The following is a 21,681-nucleotide window of genomic DNA, read 5'->3' on the forward strand; positions in this document are numbered from 1 at the left end:
TACAAGAGCTGTAAGAACTCCCAATAAAATGATTTTTAAAAAGAAATCTACAGATTAATTAATGCCAGCATTAAAATGAAATGAAAGTGGGTGAAGGGAGACATCGGTGTAATATATGACAAAATAATAATTTATAAATTATCAAAGGTTCATAAGGGAGGGGGCAGTGGGAAGGGAGGAAAAAACATGAGGAGTTGGTACCAAGGTCTTAAGTAGAAAGCAAATGTTTTGAGAATGATGAGGGCAACAAATGCACAAATGTGCTTGACATACAATGGATGGATGGATGGGTTGTGATGAGGATATGAGCCCCCAATCAAATGATTTGTAAAACAAAATAATCCTAATATTCTCCTGAGATTTCTAAATTTAAAGGTAATGAAATTTCTCTTCACTATGATCTCTCAGAGACATATTAGGTTAACTGTAGTAACTAAAAATAATATCAGTTATGAAATCTCAGGCATTACTATAATTATAGGTTGCATTACATCTTAAAATACATGAAAATGATTGAACTTTGTAAAGGTGGAAGTAATCATCTACTTTAAAAATGCAGGACATTGATTGGTACTCAGAGTGTAAGGTTTCTATGTATTTTAAAGAAACAACTGTTATGTTTTCTAATCATGCAGAGTTAAGGGCAAAGGTTAACTGGTGTATGTGTTGAACATATTGATAACTTTCAGGTAGTAAATGTGTTTTCCAGTAAAGAGTACATCTCTTGTAGTCCTCAAAATTAAGTGCCACATAAAATTAGATTGATTTTTAACTTGGATGAGCATTATGATCAAGGCATTTGAACACAAAATATAGACTTCAGTTATTTAAAGATTAATAAAACCGCATTTGTTTTATTTTACATGAAACTTAAATAATATAAAAATAAACATACATTCAGAAACTATAAATTCAGTATGCTGATCAATTATAAAAGACTGGAAAACCCTTATGTCCTCATATCATACGAAACTTTCCTTGTATGAATGTCATAGGGGAAAAAAATCCATAAAGCCAGACTTTCAATGTTTCATATCAAGTAACCTCCTTATAAAGAAAATTGATCTGTAAATGGACACTTGGGATGAAATTATAATAAGCTATCCATATGGTCCAGAGTAAGTAAATAGGGGATTGAATATTCCACTTGGGAAAAATGAGGAAGGGGAGAGAATTTAAGACAATGAAGAGTCACTTAATGCATCTTTAATGTATATTAGCAATCAAGCACAAAACTGATTTAACTATGAAAAATTACATGTTGAAATTCAACCACAAACTTTATAAAACATGGTATTTTAGAATAAAACTTTTTATAATACAAACAGTAATTTTATCTAGTATGACTATAATCCAGTGGAAAAAGTATCTTTATGGAAACAGTCAGTGATATGTAAAATGGATGATTATTTTTTACGCCTCATGTGGAAAAATAAATTTGAAAGGATTACTGAGCACTTTTAAAATAAAGTGCTATAAAATGCTTAATAATATTCAGTAAGTAGTAATGCATTTGAATATAAGAACATAAAACTAGACAAGTAACAGCATCCACAGTAATGCAAATTAATATTTTTCAGAATTTTTCATTAGGATGGAAAGTCTAAGAGCCCAGGAGTGCTGTAACAATGTGCTCTGAATTACACATGCACTCTGTCTTCTCCAAGGCCTCAGCTCTACAGTGAGAATGTAGCCAGCATCTTGCCAGTCCCTCTGCATATTACAGATGACAGAGCTTGTTTTGACAAGTTTAGTACTCAGTGAAAGTGAACTTGGTCTACCCAGCATCTCTGGCAAAAGCACAACTTCCACTTTTCTTCCTTCCTTCCTTTCTTCCTTCCTTTATCTTTAAAGGATTACCACAAAGTTTCAATAGCATGCACTGATATCAAATCACCCTAAAACATTGTATTTTTAGCATCTAAGTGTAAATGAATAAAACGTATATGGATTAAATTTCTGTTATGATGTATAAAGTTGTAAGGGAAAAAAAGTAAGCATGGAATAATTCCAAAATGGGCATTCACTGCTTTAATATTAAGTGTCCTAAAGCAACTAAAGATTTCCAATGCACCCAGAAAGCAGACAGAAAACCCATTCATATTGTATTATTGTATTTCATTGTAGAGCATTAGAGGTTTTCAGCCAGGAAATTGATGATGAAATATAAGACATGAAGAATCTCAAATATAGAGATTTTTATAAATCCTTGAAGAATTCAAATCAACAATGAATTGGAGCTATTGAGAGAATGAATACAAACATAATGCAAATCAAAGTCTTTTTATCAAAAGACTATGTTAATAAACAAATATTTTGAAATTGAATTAGAAAATTTTTTATTATGCCTATATTGAAATATTTGATACAAATACACTTTGGACCATTATAATGACAACTTTCTTTAAAAGGAAATTGAGCAGTTTAAAATATAAAAACAAGGTATAGAAAATTCTTCTACATTGAAAAATTGAAATCAAGAATATAATAGACCCACTCTACTTACTTATGTATATTGTTATAGTTTCAATGAAATTCATGCCATACAATTCATTAAAGTGTATACTTATAAGAAATCCAGAAGGACATGGCATTTAACCTCCTCTGATTTTACAAAGGGTAGAGACTCACTCTTATAAGCACCAGTTCCCTAAAACTTATTCCTATGATGCTGAGGTCAGACTGGCTTCCACCCTCCACCCTTCCTTACGAATTCTAACACCAACTGACTCTCCCTCAGTATTCTCTACTTCTTCTCGGTTCAGTAGTTCATTGTCATAGCTATATTGAACCCACAGGCCATATTAAGATTAAGGGCTTTGCTAGGGAAGTTAACAAATTACAATTCAGGATCAGAAATGCTCAAGGTACAATTCTTTTATCAGGATATCTCTTTCAAGCCACACCTATGGGCAAGCCTCTCTCTGTTCTATGACCTCACAGCCACATGGCGCCTTAGCCTCTGCCCTACTTGACCAACGTTGTAAAGGTCTGTTAGTGCTGCCAATAAATGCCTCAGGGGAAATCAAATCCCCTCCACTCTAGCTATCATCCTCAGTCTGAAGATACTCCACCCCCTAAGTCACCAAATTAAATCCTCCAATAAAGTGCCTAGAGGAACCCTGCGCTACACGCCAGCCTCCTGCCACCACTCTGTTCCACTTGTCCGATGAGCCCAGATGTCCCCCGCTCTGTCCTGTGTGCTCTCACTTCTGTTGTTTCAGCCTCTGTATCAAGGATACTCAATGCACGGGAGTATTGGAGTCCAAAAGATATGTTCCTCTTCTGATTAGTGGTTCATCATTTTTCATGGTAGTGAAATTCCCCTTTCTGCTTCTGAAAGGGATCATTTTAAATTCAGTAGATGACAAAACTTACCAATTACCTCTGAAGATTTCCAGGTTTTCACAAGTATAATTAACATCGTTAACAATCATTCACAAAGAATCACGTACACCTATCTGCATCTTTTCTTACTCCAAAGGCACCCAGGTGGCATAGGGGGTTACTCATTGAGCTATGAACCTTAAGGTCAAGAACTATCTAGCCCAGCGGTTCTCAACCTGTGAGTCCCGTCCCCTTTAGGGAATTGCCCAATTCATAACAGTAGCAACATTACAGTTATGAAGGAGCAATGAAATTAATTTTATCGTGGGGGGAGCATCATGACATGAGGAAGTGTCTTAAAGGGTGGTGGCATTAGGAAGGTTGAGAACCACTGATAGCTAGTCTACAGGAGAAACAAGAAGATTTATGTTCCCTTCCATATTTACAGCCCCAAGAAACCAGAGGAGCTGTTCCACTCTGCCCCGAGGGGTTATGAGAAGCTGCCATCTGAGAAGGTCAGTGGGTTTGTTACCCAGATCCATCAGGAAAACATCATTTGGTGGGAATGATGGACATTGCTAGAAAAGCCATTAAATACCTCATTGCACTGGAGTTCTATGTGGTGTTTATTTAATATTCATGGAAATGTTTGGGCATCATGACCATGCACCTTGTTGATTTTTGCTCACTTTGTCACTGGAGATTTAACACCTAGTAGCGCTCAGCACAGCAGAAGGGAGCACCACCGAGTCATGCACCAGCCACACAATTGTTACGTTTGAGTCCATTGGTGCAACCACTGTGTCAATTCACCTCCTTGACACGTGTCCTTTTTGATAACCTGATCCTCTTTTTAATGGCTATGTAGTCTGGGTACTTTAGAGAAACAAATCCAGAGAAACTCATGTAAAGGAGAGGGTTTTATATAAAACTTAAAAGTATACATCAAGAAAACATCCCAACCCAGTGCTGCCCAAGCCCACAAGACATTAACCCATATCTGATACCAATCCACAAAGTCCTCCTCCGTCTCACAAAGCAGACACAATGATGTCGGCTGCAGGAGAAAAGTCGAGTCAGTGAAGTGTAAGCATCTCAGCACTGGCAGAGTTCTCCACATGGGTGCTCCAGCACCCAGGGCTGCAACGGGGTATGTCCATGTGGCTTCTCCTCAGGGATGTCTTGCAGGAAGGGAGGTTTGCCAGCTGAAACAGAGAACTGGCTAAGGCAGCTGCACCCTGGTCTGACCATCACAAAGCAAGAGACCTAGAACTCAAAAGGTGAGGCTCACCAAGTCACTTATCCCTCCGTCCTTCAATTAACCCCACATGTGTTTATCGACCAGGTTGGCACAATAAACTAACTACCTCAATGACCTTCCACTTTACCAGGCATGATGTTCCTTTCAGGGACAGATCTTTCCTGAGATCTTGTCCTAACTACATGAGACTTGTTTCCAAGTAGCATTCTATACCTTCCTCTAAAACAGATGTGTTGTTCTTCTGGCCATCCATGGCACTTCCAATATTCTTTGTCAACGTCATGATTCAAATGAATTGATTCTCTGTTGGTCTACTTTATTCAATGTCCAACTTTCACATGCACATGGGGTGAAAATGCAGCAGTACCTCCACTGAGTATAGACCCCCAAGAAGTAAGCAACTTGACAAAAGCAGATGTTAGGCTCAGCCATGTTTATTAGAGTGCAGTTCACAATAGCAAGAAACTAGATACTGCTCAAACGTATTTCGGTAGAAGAATGGATAAAGAAACCGGTGCATACCCCCAACTGTACATCCCCAAATAACAGCGATGAAACCAGGGAATGCCTATTGACAGGGATGGACCTGGAAACCATTATACTGAGCAAAATTAGGCATTACAAAAGGAAAAGAAATATTGTATGATACTACCACTAGAAGGATAAACTTCAAGACAAAGGCAGGCATCTGTAATATTCTAATCTGGTCTCCCAACCAGTAAGGAGGCACGCCGGCCTAATCACTGTGACCCACGTATGTCATCAGTTTATTTGTATACCTTAGTAAACACTTCACCAGGGGAGACCTCAGCACAGCTGGGGTCAGTTTCTCATATTGGGTGGAGAGCAAGACGACCAATCAGATCCTTTCATATAACATTATTCTACAGTCACCTTGAATCAAAAGGTGCTCTGAACAACTGTGCTCAATGAATGGATGTTAATGGAAATTCAAATTCAGAAGAGAGTGCCATTGCATGCTTGCCTTAGAGAAGATGGTTTCACTTCAATTGCTGAGTAAAAGAGTGTGGGGCGACCTGTTCTCAGAATGCATGCTTAACAGTACTGATATGGACCACAGAGGAGAGAAGACACTCAGTATTTTGTTCCTATATTGGGCACTTTTGATTTAGCTTTTTCTTTTTTTCCCCCTTTTTAAATCATTTTATTGGGGGCTCATAAAACTCTGATCACAATCCATACATATATCCATTGTGTAAAGCACATCTCTACATTTGTTGCCATCATCATTCTCAAAACATTTTCTTTCTACTGGAGCCCTTGGTATCAGCTTGTCATTTTCCCCCTCCCTTCCTGCCCCCTCTCCCTTATGAACCCTTGATAATTTATAAATTATTATTAGTTTGTCATGTCTTACATTTTCTGATGTCTCCTTTCACCCACTTTTCTGTTGTCTGTCCCCCAGGGAGGCAGTTATTATGTAGATTCTTTTGACTGGTTCCTCTTTTCTACCCCACCTTCCCCTTCCCCTTCTGGTATCATTACTCTCAGTATCGGTCTTGAGGGGTTTTGATTTAGTTTTTTTCATATAGACCATTGGGACTTTATACTGTGTCCTTTCAAGGTGCATGGCATTCTTTATAGGTTACACCAGATGACCTGATGTGCAAACCTCACTAAATGAACTGGATTTTCCCAAAGGAGAAGGGGAGGAACTGTGGCAGATTAAAGGAATTGGCCCATGTCTTTGGATTTACAGATGATGCCCTAGTATGAGCAGAAGCACATAACTACTATACCAAACTTGTGCATTTCGAATTCATTCGACTTTGGTTAAAATATCTTGCTTTGAGAGTGCTCAATAAAGGGCAATTTAAGACTACCGTATATCAGCTATTTTGAATTTCCCTCTGCTTTTTAAGGCATCTTTGTCTATCCAGCAGTCATAACTCTGCCTTTGTGAATTAGAGTATTTCCTCTCCCCAACCCACATTGCTTGAATTTTAAGTCTGCACAAGTAAACAATCCATGTATTTCAGTTTTAAAAGCTTTACCACAGTACAACGAGCTGCCAGACAAGGGGTTGTAACGACATGTAAACAAGCCATCCGTCTATCGACATCATCGTGAATTGATTTTCAGATGTTAAATGAGCACTGTTCCCTGGAATAAATCCAACATGAGTCTTTTGTCGTCAGATGTGTGGAGTCTGCCTTCTTGGAAAGGTACATTTGGAAGAGCTTGTACTCCCCCGCCCCCGTTCTCTGGCCTCTTCCACATTTAATCTAAAGGTAATACTGCTCCCAGAGAATAAATTAAGGAATATTTTCTCTTTATATCTTTGGAAAAAATGTAAAAGAGTTGTGATGAATTATTTTGTTAAAAATGTTTAGTATAATCCATCAGTGAAGCTAAGCAAGTCAGGGTTTTGCTGTGTGTGGGGGGGGGAGGGGGTATTTTTTAATATTACTTGTTGAATTTCTTTATTTGATAGAGGTGTAGTCAAATGCTCTTCTATTTATTAAGCCATGTAGTTCATGTCATCCTAAGAATTTATCCATTTCTTCAAGTTGGATTATTTGTTCTCATACCCTCATTGCATTTTTATATTTTTATTTCAGTATGGCCAGTAGTAATACCTGAACCTTCATTTATTTGGTTATAAATTTGGAAATTTGAATTTTCCATTTCTATTTTAGGGGGCAAGGTAGCTGAAAGCATGTCTATTTTCTTAATGTGTTGAAGAACTAATATTTGTTTCACTGTTTTTCTCAATTAATATTCTTTTCTCCATTTCATTAGGACACACCATGATCTTTTTTATAATCTTTCCCTGGTTTGCTTTGGGATAAATTGGTTCATCTTTTTGTAGTGTCTTAGGCTACTTCTTCCATTTAATTTTCTTTTTGAAATACAAGGATTAGCAACTATATATTTCCACATAGGTACTGGTATAGATGCCTTCCATATTTTGGTGTGTGTATTTATTTTTATTAGGCCCAAAGTGTTTTCAAATTTCACTTGTAACTTCTCCTTTGACCACTATTCTTCTTTGATTTCGAAGTAATTTACTTTACAAATATTTATAAACATATCACATTTTTATTATTGCTCTAGAATTTCATTCAAAGGTGATTAGAGAGCATGCTTTCACTAATATGAGCTTTTTAAAATCAATTATACCTATTTAGGAATTATTAACATATGATTTATAAAGAAATATGATCCATCAACATTTTCTGTTGTTGGTGTAAAGCCAATTTTATTTTACATTAGGATAGCTCCTTCAGCTCATATGACTCCCATTTACATAAATTAATTTTTATTGTTTTATTTTCAAACTACTTCTATCTCTGAAGTGTATTTCCCTTAGACAATATATAGCCCATTTTATTTTTAAATTTTGTATGACAAATTAAATTGAATTTCAGCTCACAGAAATGAATATAAGTTAATGTAAAATTTTTCAGGAAAGCTTAAGACAGCAAGGTAAAATATTAGGCTGAAATGTTGAAAACCAGGAGTTAGAAAAAATAAATAGAAAGATATAATCAATATTTCTCCATCTGAAAAATTGAGATAGGAAACCCAAGCCTCAAATTACAATACAGAAGGTTCCCATCGGCAGAACACTTAATAACTGAGGAAGCATCAAAGGGAGATGGAAGAAATAAAAATCAGGTACCAAAAATAATTATTTGATGATAAAACAGTTCAAGAAGTGGCGCATGATGCATATTTACAGGTATCCAAGGATGGTGTTCAAACTGAACGGATGTTATAGAAATAAATAAATAAGAACAATATTCCAGGAATAGACAAAACAGCAAATGGCAATAGTATGATAACTATGTGCAATCTGGAAATGTTTACTCGGCTATGTCAAGAGATTTGGTAGACAGCTACATGGTGAACTGGCTGAAAGAGAGTCACTATCATGCTCATTCCGAAGAAAGGTAATATGCTCAAATTCGTAATGGATGATTGTTATCTCGTATATATTTATATTATATGTTAGCAAAAATTTGCTGAAAATAATTTGAAAGGAATTGCAGGTGCACATTGACTGGGAACTGCAATATCGTGAAGGTATAGTCAGAAGAAGACATGGAAGAAAAAATACCATTTCTGATGTCAGATTGATCTCTGTTGAAATATGAGAATAAAAATAAAATGTTTACCTGTATGTTATTGACTATATGAAAGCACTGGGCTGTGTGAGTCATAATAAATTATGAATAATATGACAAAGAATGAGATTAGCAGAACACTTTCTTGCGTTCTTGTGAAACATGTGAATGGATCAAAGGGTCTATCAATCATTAGGGTGGAACCAGGTGCTTCCAAATTGGAAATGGTGTGGGCAGGCTATGTGTTTGGCATCCGTGGCACTTTACAGGTTACAAAATGCTAAAGAGGCAGTCCCTTGTCCGTATCTTTTTTTGTTGTTTTTTGAAATATGGTGGCAACCATGTCTCTTTGATCTTTGGCCTCTTCCTTATGCCATGGGCCAGGAAGCTTGATGCTCTGCCTTAGGATCTCTGGGTTGCAGCTTCTGCTGCCTCTCTCCCTCCACCAAGTTAGACAGGCTCTTCATAGAACTTTTCACTTGCTGGCTTCCATCTTTCCTAGCAACGGCCGCACAGAACTCTGGGATAATACTCATGACTCCAGAGCTTCTTAGGATGCTCTCAGGCATAAAATGCTAAGGACATATTTCAGGCATAGAATGCTAAGGACATATTTCATAAAGAAGATTGGGAAATTAAATTAGACACAAGTTAATTCATAGAGGGCTGAATTGATCTAATTTATAGTATGTTTTTATATGCTTAAGTTTAAGTTGAATACAGAAACAAGTAAATTGAATAATAGACAAAAGTACTATTGGTAAGGGAAAAAGCAGTAGGTGTTCTGTATATACTGTACTTTTACAAAATATTCACATTTCAAAACACATGAAAATCATCTAGTTTTGTTTTCTGGTAATGCTTTAGTACTGTTTTGGCATTCTATTTTCGCTTTCCAAATGCTGACTTTTCAGTTTTAATTCTCTATTGTCAGCATCCCCTCCCCAAGCATTTCCTCAATGAACAGAGCCGTTTTCCACTCCCTCTTCCCATTCCACTCCACTTGGCCCAGATTTATTTCTGGAAAAACAAATTTTGGGAAGTCATATTTTCAGATGAAAAGTTTTATTATTATAACGTGTTTTCAGATTGGCCAGAAATTGTGATACTTTATGTGCATTTTTTCCCTTTCCATGGCAAGTGAAGATTTTAAGAGATCATAAAAGTTGTATTTATTCATAGCAGGCCCCATCAATTAGTATTTTCTTAAAAGACCTATACATGGCTTTATAAATAGACCTCTAAAATAATGGATTAACATAAGACTTCTCTCTGAATTATATATGAAAATTAAAAAGTGAATTTTACTTTGATGACAATTTCTACAACTACATTTAGTTTTCTAAAAGTATAGGTCCGGCAATCCTTTTGCTTTATTTTCCGGTCAAAGAGGACAAGGATGCCCATTTCTGTACTGCAGTGAAAGTGGTTTTCCTAAAGTCACTAATAGCAAGGAACAATAGCTTGTTTTGTATTTGCATTGAACTTGGATGCTGCAAGTCCCTAAATCCTAGACTCTCTCTTCTCACTTGAATTCCATGACATCATTCTCGTGGTTCTCGTTTCTGATTCTCCTCTGACATCCACATTGTCAGGTCACTAAGACTACACTCACCTGAGTTTTCAATATTCCTCCCCGTGTGACTTACCACTGCCACCGTATGATAATCAATCTCATGGTTTTCACTGTGGCTGATGATTAGTATGTCTTCATTTGTAATTTCCAGAAACCCTTAAATGTCATGCTTTCCAGACATTGAATCTTGGAGAGCCTTCCACAGGAATGCTGAGTCTGCCCACTGTACATTTCTCCCATTCCAAACACGCACGACATGCCTGGTGTGTTTCCTTTGTCACGTAAGGTCCTCATCACCTACCAAGTCCCTTTCCTTTCTCAAGTAAAATGTGCTGCCAAATTCTGCTGGTCACACTACAGACATATCTTGTGTACAGTTTCTTCAGTCAATCTCCCTAGCTAAAGCAATAATCTGCAATCCCACCATTTCTGGTCTGCATTATTTTCATAGCTTTCTAAGCAGCATTTTGTCACTTTCTTGGACATGGTTGCCTTCTGATGTACTAACACCGCTATTACCCCAAGAAAACATCAGACCAGGCCATTATGTGGATTAGACGAGCTTTCTGGTATCCTTTGCTTTCTGCGTAGATTGTGAACTCTAATAAAGTACTTAAACCCATCCTTCATGTACCCTTTACTTTCTACACTGAAGACGTCGCTCTTTCCCCTTCTGGAAGGAAGTGTATGCTCTCATTCCTTGACTCTAAGCAAACTCACCGACGTCGAGTGGCAGCTAACATGTATGCAGTGATCTCATAGGGCAGGACAGAACTGCCCTTTTGAATTTGACTAGAGGAGAAAGTCCCGTCTTTCTCGCACAGAGCTTCAGTTAGCAGTGCAATGTGTAGCCACCAGGGTTTCTTCATTTCTTGAGAAAAAAAATCCCTCAGTGGGCCTTCGTAAAAAGTTTGAAAAACACTCCTCTCTGAAATAACACAGATTTCCCCATCCCAAGGCATCAGGTCAAATTCAACTCACAACAAGTCTTTAGATGGGGTTCCTGAGGTTGTAAGTCGGCACAGGAGCAGGCCTGGACAGACTGGTCTTTCTCCCAAGGAGAGGCTAGTGATTTGAAATGACTACCTGGTGCTTATCAGTCAAACGCTTACCAGACAGCACCTACAGAATTTCTTCACGCTGATGTAGGGAAACATTCCCATTTAACACAATGGATTATCAGTATTATTTTAGGACTTTTATTGCTCCTGGTGAGCTACCAGATCCGATGGAATTATGTCCTCTTGATGCCAAAAAAGTAATTACTGTTAAGCAAATGAAACTGCTTAAATACAAGCATTCTGTTGACTTTAGTCTGCATTTTTTGAATAACACTTAGAGATATAAAAATATCTCATGGCCATCAAGGCTAGTCCGACTCATAGTGACCCTAAAAGGCAAGTAGAATTGCCTCTGTTGGTTTCCATGACTGTAACTCCTTCCGGAAGTAGAGAGCCTAGTCTTTCTCCCACAGACCTTTTGTGTTCTTGAACTTCTGCCCTTACAGTCAGCAGCCTTAAGTCACCAGGGATCATGTGAAAACAGTAGGTAATATATATTTAGGCATGTGTATATACAGGTGCAAGTATGGGTATATTTATTGCTTCTTAATATTGGAATCATTTAAATATCCCAAATTTCACTATAATTCTAAAACAAATTACATCTGAATGACAAGACTATCTCATAAATAAATAATATACACATTGTTACATAATGACTTTCCTATTTTAACTATATTAACTAATTTATTTAAGACATCTCAAAAACAGAAATGCAGAGATGTGTTTTGAAATGCATGTTTTATATTGTATTTGATATTTTGAAATGCCAGAGTCCTTATTAAAAATTTTAGGAGCTGAGTATTTTCTTCACGTTTTGTTTAAAAACAAATGACTTTTTATAATCTTAGCCAATTACCTTTATCATTTTAGTAGTACCAAAATTCAATGCTTCTGATTTCTACTGTACTCATTCATGGCTAGAATCAATGAATTAAAGCTCAAAATTGATGTAGTTTAGATAACAAAAGGCCAGTACTTCATCCTGTAATCTTCTTCAAAATATTGACTCAGTGTCTGTGGATGTTCATCATTGCTAAGGGATAAATCATCAAGGTTAGTTTAAGGCATTTGATCAGTGACAGCAAGCACACATGTTCATAAGACCAAGCTTGCTTGCTTACTCAGCCAATATGCTCATGCCCATGGTTTATGTGCGACAATCTCACTATAGGAAAGATGTCTTTGTTTAGTCTTCCTACTTGGGTTTGGAGTGCTAGTCTTGCTGATCATTTACAGCCCTGATTATAAATTTTGAATAAGAAACTGTGCAGGCATATTATTTCATTCCTTTACTTAGTATGAAAGAAAACAATGGAGACATGTGACATCAGGGGACTTTAAAATATTTGTGGAAAATGAAATGAAAAGATAAATTACTTTATCCAATAACTTTACAAGCTAAATGCAAAACATCCTCATCAGGCCAATTCTGACTGACAGTTACCGTACGGACAGAGTAAAACTGCTAATATTTTTGCAAAGGTTTTAATTTTTACACAAGTAAATGACCAATTATTTCCTTTATAGAACAGCTGGTGGGTTTGAACCGCCAACCTTTCTGTTAGAAGCTACGAGCATAATTTCTGCCCCACACATATATAAAATATTATAACCAAACTCACTGCCATCAAGTCAGTTCTGACTCACAGTGACCCCTTTTGGGTTTATGAGACTATAACTGTTTACAGAGTAGCAAGCCAAGTTTCCCTTCCGCAAGGCTGCTGGTCGTTTCACCTCTGTGGAGTGCAGGCCAATTCTTAACCACCATACTGCCAGGACATCACATGTTTTCATATTGATTAATACCACATGTATTATATTAATTAATAATGAGTTTTTCTATCATGTTTTAATTATTTCTTAATATATATTGATTAATACTACATATACGACATTAATTAATAATAAAATGCTACACTATTTAAGAATCAATAAAAGTGCACATATAAAATTTGGAAGAACCTTTTCTCTTCTTACAGTTTGGAATGCTAATTTAGGTTCTGGCTAATTTTTATTTCAGATTAAGTCCATTATCGTTACAAATTCTTTACTTTGTGTCAGTGGAGAGGTTTTGAATATTATGTTTTATTTCTCCCGATAAGGACACTTTTTACTTGAAGAATAGAATAATATGCAGCTGTTGCTCCATCAGCTTGACTGGCAAGTCATTTTAGAGCGTCATCCTAATTAGATCAATAAAGCTAATCCCTATGAGAGTATAAACAAGGCTTGTCAATTACACACTTACTTGAGAGAGAAGTAGTACTATTGACACTAAGTGGGACTCTTACGACTTTTCTTTTCTAGTCTTCAGCACTCTCCTGGATCCCTGAGCTGCAGATGTAACCAGTTAGAAATGTGGAAGGATGGGGCCCCCCGTGGCTCAGAAGAGCAGTCATTGGCTAATCCTGGGACTTTTTTGATGCCTAGAGATTGACTAAGAGCAAACATTGATTTTGCAAAAGGTCACATTATTGTATAATAATTGCCCAATATACCCTTGTAAGCAGTAGAAAATCTAAGTACCTGTGTTTAAATGACTCACAATCGTTCAATTTGGATGTCTCTAAAAAAAGGTCAAGTTGAAATGCACACAGCAATCTGAGAGTTGGAACTGCTGTGTGGGTAGAGTTAGGGTCAATTCTCCATCATCAGTAATAATGAAATAGCCTTCGGACTGAGGAGCTTTCACCTCTCTGAAAGAGAAATCGGTGGCTACTGCCAACAGGATCACTTTCTATTGACTAAGAATTGATTTGGCCCTTTACCTTCATTCCCATACAGAATCACCAATTATCTGCACACAGTGGTTGCTAAAAGGGAGAGAGGGGAGTTGTCTATTCTTTCATAATCTGTTTGCCTTTTGTTTTCCCTGACAAAATACAGCTGTTTGGGGATTTAACTATTCACTGTACTACAGAACAAATTGTGCAATTATTTTATAAATGCATCCTTGCCACTTTACTGAATTTCTTTTTTGGATATTCATTTTGAAGTACAATAATATAACTATGTTTAATTCCTTATATGAAAGGTTCATAAAAGTAGCTTTTAACTGGGTCGGTGAAGATTTAGTCAAAGATAGCAACACTCTATATTTACACAAATAACACTTGTGGTTTGTATTAATTTGCCAACTGCACATACTCTCCCACCACACATTATTTTCATAAGCATTATGCTATATTATGACATAAATATGTAAAAAAGTTGATACCCCATACATAGAATAATACCTCATGGTGGGTTGGCATGATTGGCAACAAACAATGTATTATTGGTATAAAACTATGGTATATTATCAAATAAGATGTCATTATGGAAAACTATTTAATATATTGTTTTATGAATAAACTATTATTGAATGCCTGCTTTTTTTGAGTGATAATCACAGTTTCTATAGCATTGACATTAGATTAAATTTAAATCCAGAGTAAAATCAGCATCAAGGACCCATTGCAACCTATAACCGTGCTAATTTGTATTTCTACTCTTACAAGCCGACCTTCTCTCCACTCTTGTCAATCACAGTACAGCTTTACAGCCTTTTCCCCTCTGTGGACTGTCTGGGAACACGACCAATTTTAGGACAATGGCAGCTGAAAGAACAGATATTGAATTTCACAGAATAAGCTAGTATGACATTTATCTTGAGCTCACACATATCACTTTCAATCCTCAGATCATATGTTCATGTAGGATATATATCAAATTCAGATACATTACCCATAATAAGAGAAATGAAAAGTGCATAATTTCAGGGATATTAATATACATAAGCAAAATGAACAAAAGGTGAAGAAAAGAGTGTGTCTCTAATTAACTGGAGCAATAGGGGCTCAGATGACATTTGGAATTCTTCAATTTATCTCTCATGTGAACACAGAAATTCACAGCATCATTGGAGATGTTTGTATGCACACATATATGTATATGTATGCATATATGCATATATATGTATATATATGTATATATAAGATAGATGTGATAACTGTGCCACTGAGTCAACTGGTGACATTATGCACAATTGGAAGAAATGTTATCTAGTTCTGTATCATCCTCAGGAGCATCAGCATCCAGTATATTTAGTCTATCATTCAGGCTATTTTGCCAATCCATCTCAGTGAAAACCTCCCTTGTTCTTGTTGGTCTTCTACTTCATTCAGTAGGATTTTAGCCTCTAGTGACCAATTCCTTCTAATGTTCTCTTGTCATCATAAAGTTTTCATTGATGACTTCCTTGGATGCAGACTGCTAGGTCTTTCATGTAAGTCTATCTTAGTCTGGAAACTGCTGAAAAGTGTCCATTTTTGATGATGTTTCTGGTATTGGAAATACCTGTGGATACTTACATCATAGTAACCCAAATACAAACACAGCAAGAGAAACTGCCAGATGCGTGATAGCTTGTCTATGCTAATCTTATTTTTTTAAAGTCGTTTTTCTTTTCGAGAGGGATAGAAATAGGACTTTTGGTTATCATGTGTTCTCTGCCCCCAAAAAAAGTCTTTCTTTGGACAAAGACTCAGAGCTGAGAGTCAGATGAAGGGTCGAGTGTGGTCAGGAACTTCCTGGTTATGAGCTCAGTCTTCCTTACTCTCAACTATCTATATGACCTGGGCAGTCTCTCATCTACCTATAAATGATCTTTTGCTGGGTGGGGAAGAGGGTGATAAAATAATGATGGGAGTAAAACAAATCAGGATAATGTTGACTAAGTAAATGAACAGTTAAAAGTAGCAAAAAATGCATGACATCTCCGTTTTCTTTAATTCCGGGCATCCACATTTACAATAGGCAGGTGATGACTGATTATACAGCTGTAGCTCAGGCATGCTTAAACTCTCTGCAGATACTTCGCTGTCTCGAAGAATGGCATTTCATCATTGAATCAGGTACTTGTATGTAATTGCATTTTGGATACACATGCATTCACACACTTACCCAACTGCTTTAAACTTCAAAGAGAAAATTTCTAAAGAGCATTTGTTTCTTATGGAACTAAAATGAGAGTGAGCTGCATTCAAAGGGTGAGGAAAGCTACACACAAGAGACCTCTGTTTTATTGTGGTTTAGCTCATGGAGCAAATATGTTTAGTGGTTTCGGTCTACTTCCTTAGAAAAATGTCCACATTAAAAATGACCACCCAAGTTACCAGAGTCTGGAGGCATGCTAACATCCTAGAAAACAGAAGCTTATACCCAGGGCCTATGTCCACCTCCACCTTTTACTGAACAGCTTACCTTCTGGGAAGAGGTTTAAGTAGAATCATGAGAAGTTATTTGATGGATCTAGCAAAATATAATAAGGAGTGCACTTTAAACCCATAAGTAAATCAAAGTAATTTATTAGCTTCCATGTTTAACCATAAATGGAAACTACCCACTATGGGGAAAACCAAGAGCAAGCCATTTCCCAGTAAGCTACAAAATTTATTTGGATGTCATAGATTGTGAACCAGGCAAATTTCCCAGGCCTTCAAGAGGTGAAGCATTACAAATGAGAACGCAGATGAGCTATACAACTGAGATTCCCCCCCCCCCTAAAAAAGTGCAGGGGATTTTTTTTGTGTGTGTAATTGTCCATCCTCAAACTTTTTAGGTGTTGTTTTACTTTCTAGTCCTACTTTGGAGCAGTTCCTAGATACCACTTGGCCAATCAAAGAACAGGAATAGAAAGCCCCAGTGTGAGTGGGTGAATTCTATTCACAGTGCAAGATATAGGTTTCCATTTAAAGACCCCCATATTGGCAAGGTCCAATATATTGAGATATATGGCTTCAACCATTGTATTTTCCTTCTTAGGAGTTTCATATGAAATGTTCCAAGTAATATAAATCAAAGACTGCTTGTCTACATAAGTGAATAGTTTAAGTGAAATTATTAGTTGAGTATAAACTATGCTACCATTTACTTGAGAATATCTCCCATACTCCCTCAACAGTGGCACTAATTTCAACTAGTAAAACTTTAATTTCATTGTTTCCATAATTAAATTTGGAAATATTATTTAAATTATATATATACACTTCCTTAACTTTTACTATTCCTTGAATGTTTCATTTCCAAGCATATTAAAGGTGAGTATGTAGAATATGTTGTCCCGCTATATTATGTGGAAAACAATTCCCTACCTTCTGAGTCTCATGTAAATGAGAATTTTGTGAAAAATGAATAACTCTAATATCCAAACCTATTGTAGAAATGCCAAAGCAATGATGATACAACTAAGCAATTTTGCAATGCAGAAAGTAATTTTGTGACAGCTCTCAGTCTTGGACAGTTGCTTTTAGTAAGTTGTCCATAATCCCTTTCCAGTAGTTTGCAGAACTGACTGAGCTGAGAAATGTGCATATATGCATAGGTTGGTTTGCTTTCATAAGCTTTCTGTAAGTTGAAAGAATAAAGGCGACTTGTTTACAAATAAATAAATAAATGTCTTCCTGGATTAGTGGAGAGTTTTCATTGCATACTTGAATAAAATGCTGGGATAGTTACATATCAGGCTAAAGCAATTCAATGAAAACTAATGCAACAAAATATCAACTATAGAAGGTCAAAGCAAGCAGTACAGCTTATCCCAGCTCTGAATCTCCTACAACAAACTTAAAAGAACTTCTGTTCCTCCTTAATGACTAAGTACATTCCCTCAAAACTCCTTCATCCTGGCACCAATTATAGGCTGCTGAATTTACATCATCAGTAAATTAACTAAAATAAAATTTTCTTAAAAGTAAAATTATGGTAATGGATCTTTGATCCAGGCACAAAATAGGATAGAGCAAAGGAGAGATTGTGCAATGCTTAAAAGCATAGATTGAGGAATTTAAAAAGAAACTATACTTATATAGTTCTTGGTGTCCAAAGGAAATCAATAATTGTTTTTTTCAATTGTTGAATTAACTGTTCCTCTTGTGGTGGAATTTTTATTTTAGTTGCAAATTTGTCTCGTGGAGTAAAATTGCTTGATAGTGTAGGTGTTTTAAATCATTTAATCAATATCTTAATTGGTGTTGTATTTGACACTAGTAATCTATATAAATGTGGCAAATGGTTTTGTGTATGCTTGTATTAATCAGTTATATTAACCTGAAAGAAAAAGCTTACATTACACAACAATGAAAGCACTTCCATAATCCAGTCATTGTGTGAAAATTAAACTGATTTATTTTCAGTGAAGACATTTTCTTCCTATTCTACTTTTATCAACAATAATTGAAAGGGTACATGTCTTCCTACTGGTTGATAATATTTTCATCAGAATTCCCAAATAATTTTGGTTTTCGTCCATTGAATAGAATGACTTTCATCTCATTATGATCTTTTTCGTTTAAAATTAAATCATGTCGATGGGTAAATATTTGCATTATCATAAAATTGGTTTAATAATAGTCACAGAAAAAGCAATTAAACCTCTCATCATAAACATTTAGTATGGATGATTTTTATTAAGTCTATAGAAATTGCAATTGAAAATCATTGTTTATGCTCTCTCTGTATATTTCCTATAATTGATTTTATATATATAATTGATTTTATATATATATATATATATATACAATTTCATTCCAATATTGATTAATGTAAGAAATACTAAAAAATATACAAGCTGATTATGTCCATATTTCCCTAAAGAAAAGTGTGATAAATACTAAATAAAATAGATTCTATTACAAAATGCATATGTTAGCCTGGGTTATTTACAGAAGCAAAAACTTCAAGGTTATACATGTATATATAAAGAAAGTTAATTTCAAGAAAATGACTCAAACAGTTGAAGAGGGTGGCAAGTTCTAAGTCCATGGATGAGATGTAAGGCTGAAAATATCTCCAGATTCATAGTTCTAGGGGCTGATGGGCCCAAAATTGGCAGGTTAGACAAGAAGTTTCTGCCTGCAGAAGCTAATGAACCCATGGTCAACTGCTGATAACTTCCTGGATGAGCAGGAAATTTGGCAGACTGTAGATCGGATGAGGAGCCCTGGTGCCAATCATGGTTACGTGATGAGCTGAGAACTGCAGGGCCGGCAGTTTGAAACCACTAGCCACATTGTACTCCATAGTTACAATCTTAGGACACTACGGGGGCAGTTGGAGTGTGTCTTAAGCGTTGCTATGAATCTGAATGAACTCTGGCAGAGAGTGAGTGTGTGTGTCAGATGATGAGCATGATGCAAGATCTAGTCCCAACCAATTGACAGCAAGTTTTCCCAGAGAACCTAATTGGATGTAGGCCATAGGCCTAGAAAACTCCTTATGAATTAATTAGCTGCTCATTGCACACCTTATCATGGAAGTGATTTTATTCCATTAGAGCTCATCACAGGAGATCATTATATCTTAACTGTCAAACCACAGAGAATCCTGATCCTGCCAACTTAACACTACAAACTCTCATGTTGGAATTTTTGCAGTCTCTTTGTGATATGATCTTGGCAATACTAAATAGTGAAGTTCAGGAATACCTTGTCAGAAACAATTGTCATCAATAAGCCAATCATGGAACCACGTGTTCATGCTCACATGTGCCCTTGTCAGGACAGCACAACGTGAGCAGTGCCAGGCATGGAGTCACTAGAGCTAGACCAAACCAATGGCCCCTACCAACCACAACCACCACTACCACCACCACATCTGACGACAGCTCTGAAAAGGACACAGAAAGTCCTCCCCTTCTCTCCTGAAGTCAGAGGGCAAAGCAAGATAACATACAGACATGCTTGCTTACAGGCTTTATTGTTGTTGTTCTGATTGTGGTTCTGGAGAAAACAATCAAAATTCACAGAAATATGACCGATTATCCTTGCAAAGTGGTCATCGAATCCAAAAGCACCACAACTGCTGAGTTAAATCTAGCTCACAGCAATGGTTTAGGCGACAACAGAAGTGCCTCAAATCTTATAAAAAACTATCATCTTTTTAATTCATTAATTAATTATTCTTAAAATCATTTTATTGGGGGCTTTGACAACTCTTATCACAATCCATACATACATACATCGTGTCAAGCTCATTTGTGTATTTGTTGCCATCATTGTTCTCAAAATATATGCTTTCTGCTGAGCCCTTGGTATCAGCTCCTCATTTTTCCCCTCCCTCCCCAGTGCCCCCTCTGGAAGCCGTCCACCAGAAGCCTTGCACCGGAAGCCGTCCTCTGGAAGCTGTCCTCTGGAAGCCGTCCTCCAGAAGCCAACTGCCTCATCTTTTTCTCCCCAGGCACCTGCTGGGTTCAGACTAACCGTCTCAGCAGCAAAGAACTTCACTCACTGCACCACCAGGACAGCAGGACATTTGCCATGATTACTGGTAATTACTTATCAAAGATGTGCTTCAATGCAAATTGTTCTTAGCAGAGTGTAAGAACATACTGGAACTTGGCAAAGTTTTTTTCAGACAATATACATCAGACAAGAGTGCTAACTTCACTTTCCTGTCTATGTTTGAAAAGAATTAAGAGAAGGTATGCGAAAAACCAGTAGTAAACTACCAAAATCTTCATGGCTAAACAAGCAGATTAATGATCAGAGGGAACAACACATTTCAGAATCCTTTTATCCCATCTTTATTATGTGCCTAAATTGGAGCATGGGAGAAACTGCTGCAATTGATCACAGCTGTAGCCCTTTCATCCCTGGCACGTGCTTCATCTGTTCATGATGCAGAAGGGGCTCACATATTTCTGCCCGGGACAACCCTTGTTTCATCTCATGAAGCGCTCATTCAGTATTTTCATCGTTCAAGCTTAGTTTACATTAATAATTCTGATGGCATTGTTATGATAAATATTATATAATCCAGCGTGTTCCATTTTCCCCATCCCAGAAAGGCTGGATTCAGGAAATTGAGGTGAAGACTAGCAATGAAGGTTTACTTTTCCCTTTAATAAATTTGAATGTGTTTCTCTCCCTTTGATGGTGAGAATTCCATTAAGTAGAGTCCTTCAAATGCAATAAATAATTGTACTGATTTAATATTTTAAGATAAATCATGGTAAGCAGTAACAGCAAAGGAACAATCTGGTACCCATTGAGCCAAATTAAAATATTTGGGAGGTTTTCCTTCACAGCATGAAGTCATTTCATGACCAGCGGATAGAAAATAGGAACCATCTACGTATGTTCACATGCTCTTTGTTTTTAAGGTACACCAAGAAATATGTCTGCCAAGCAGAGCAATCTCATTACGTTTAACAACTAACAACTTTGGTTTACTTATCATTTGAAGAGGATCTTGATACTTTAATGATACAGAAGGCAATAGCAGTAGCTAATGAATTTATTTTGATACATTATTCATTATTGAATTCTTTTGGTTAGCAATATTTCTCATCACCTCTAGCAATCTAAACTGTTCCACAGAAAA

Source organism: Tenrec ecaudatus, chromosome 11 (assembly GCF_050624435.1).
Source record: "Tenrec ecaudatus isolate mTenEca1 chromosome 11, mTenEca1.hap1, whole genome shotgun sequence".
In the NCBI taxonomy this organism is placed as follows: domain Eukaryota; kingdom Metazoa; phylum Chordata; class Mammalia; order Afrosoricida; family Tenrecidae; genus Tenrec; species Tenrec ecaudatus.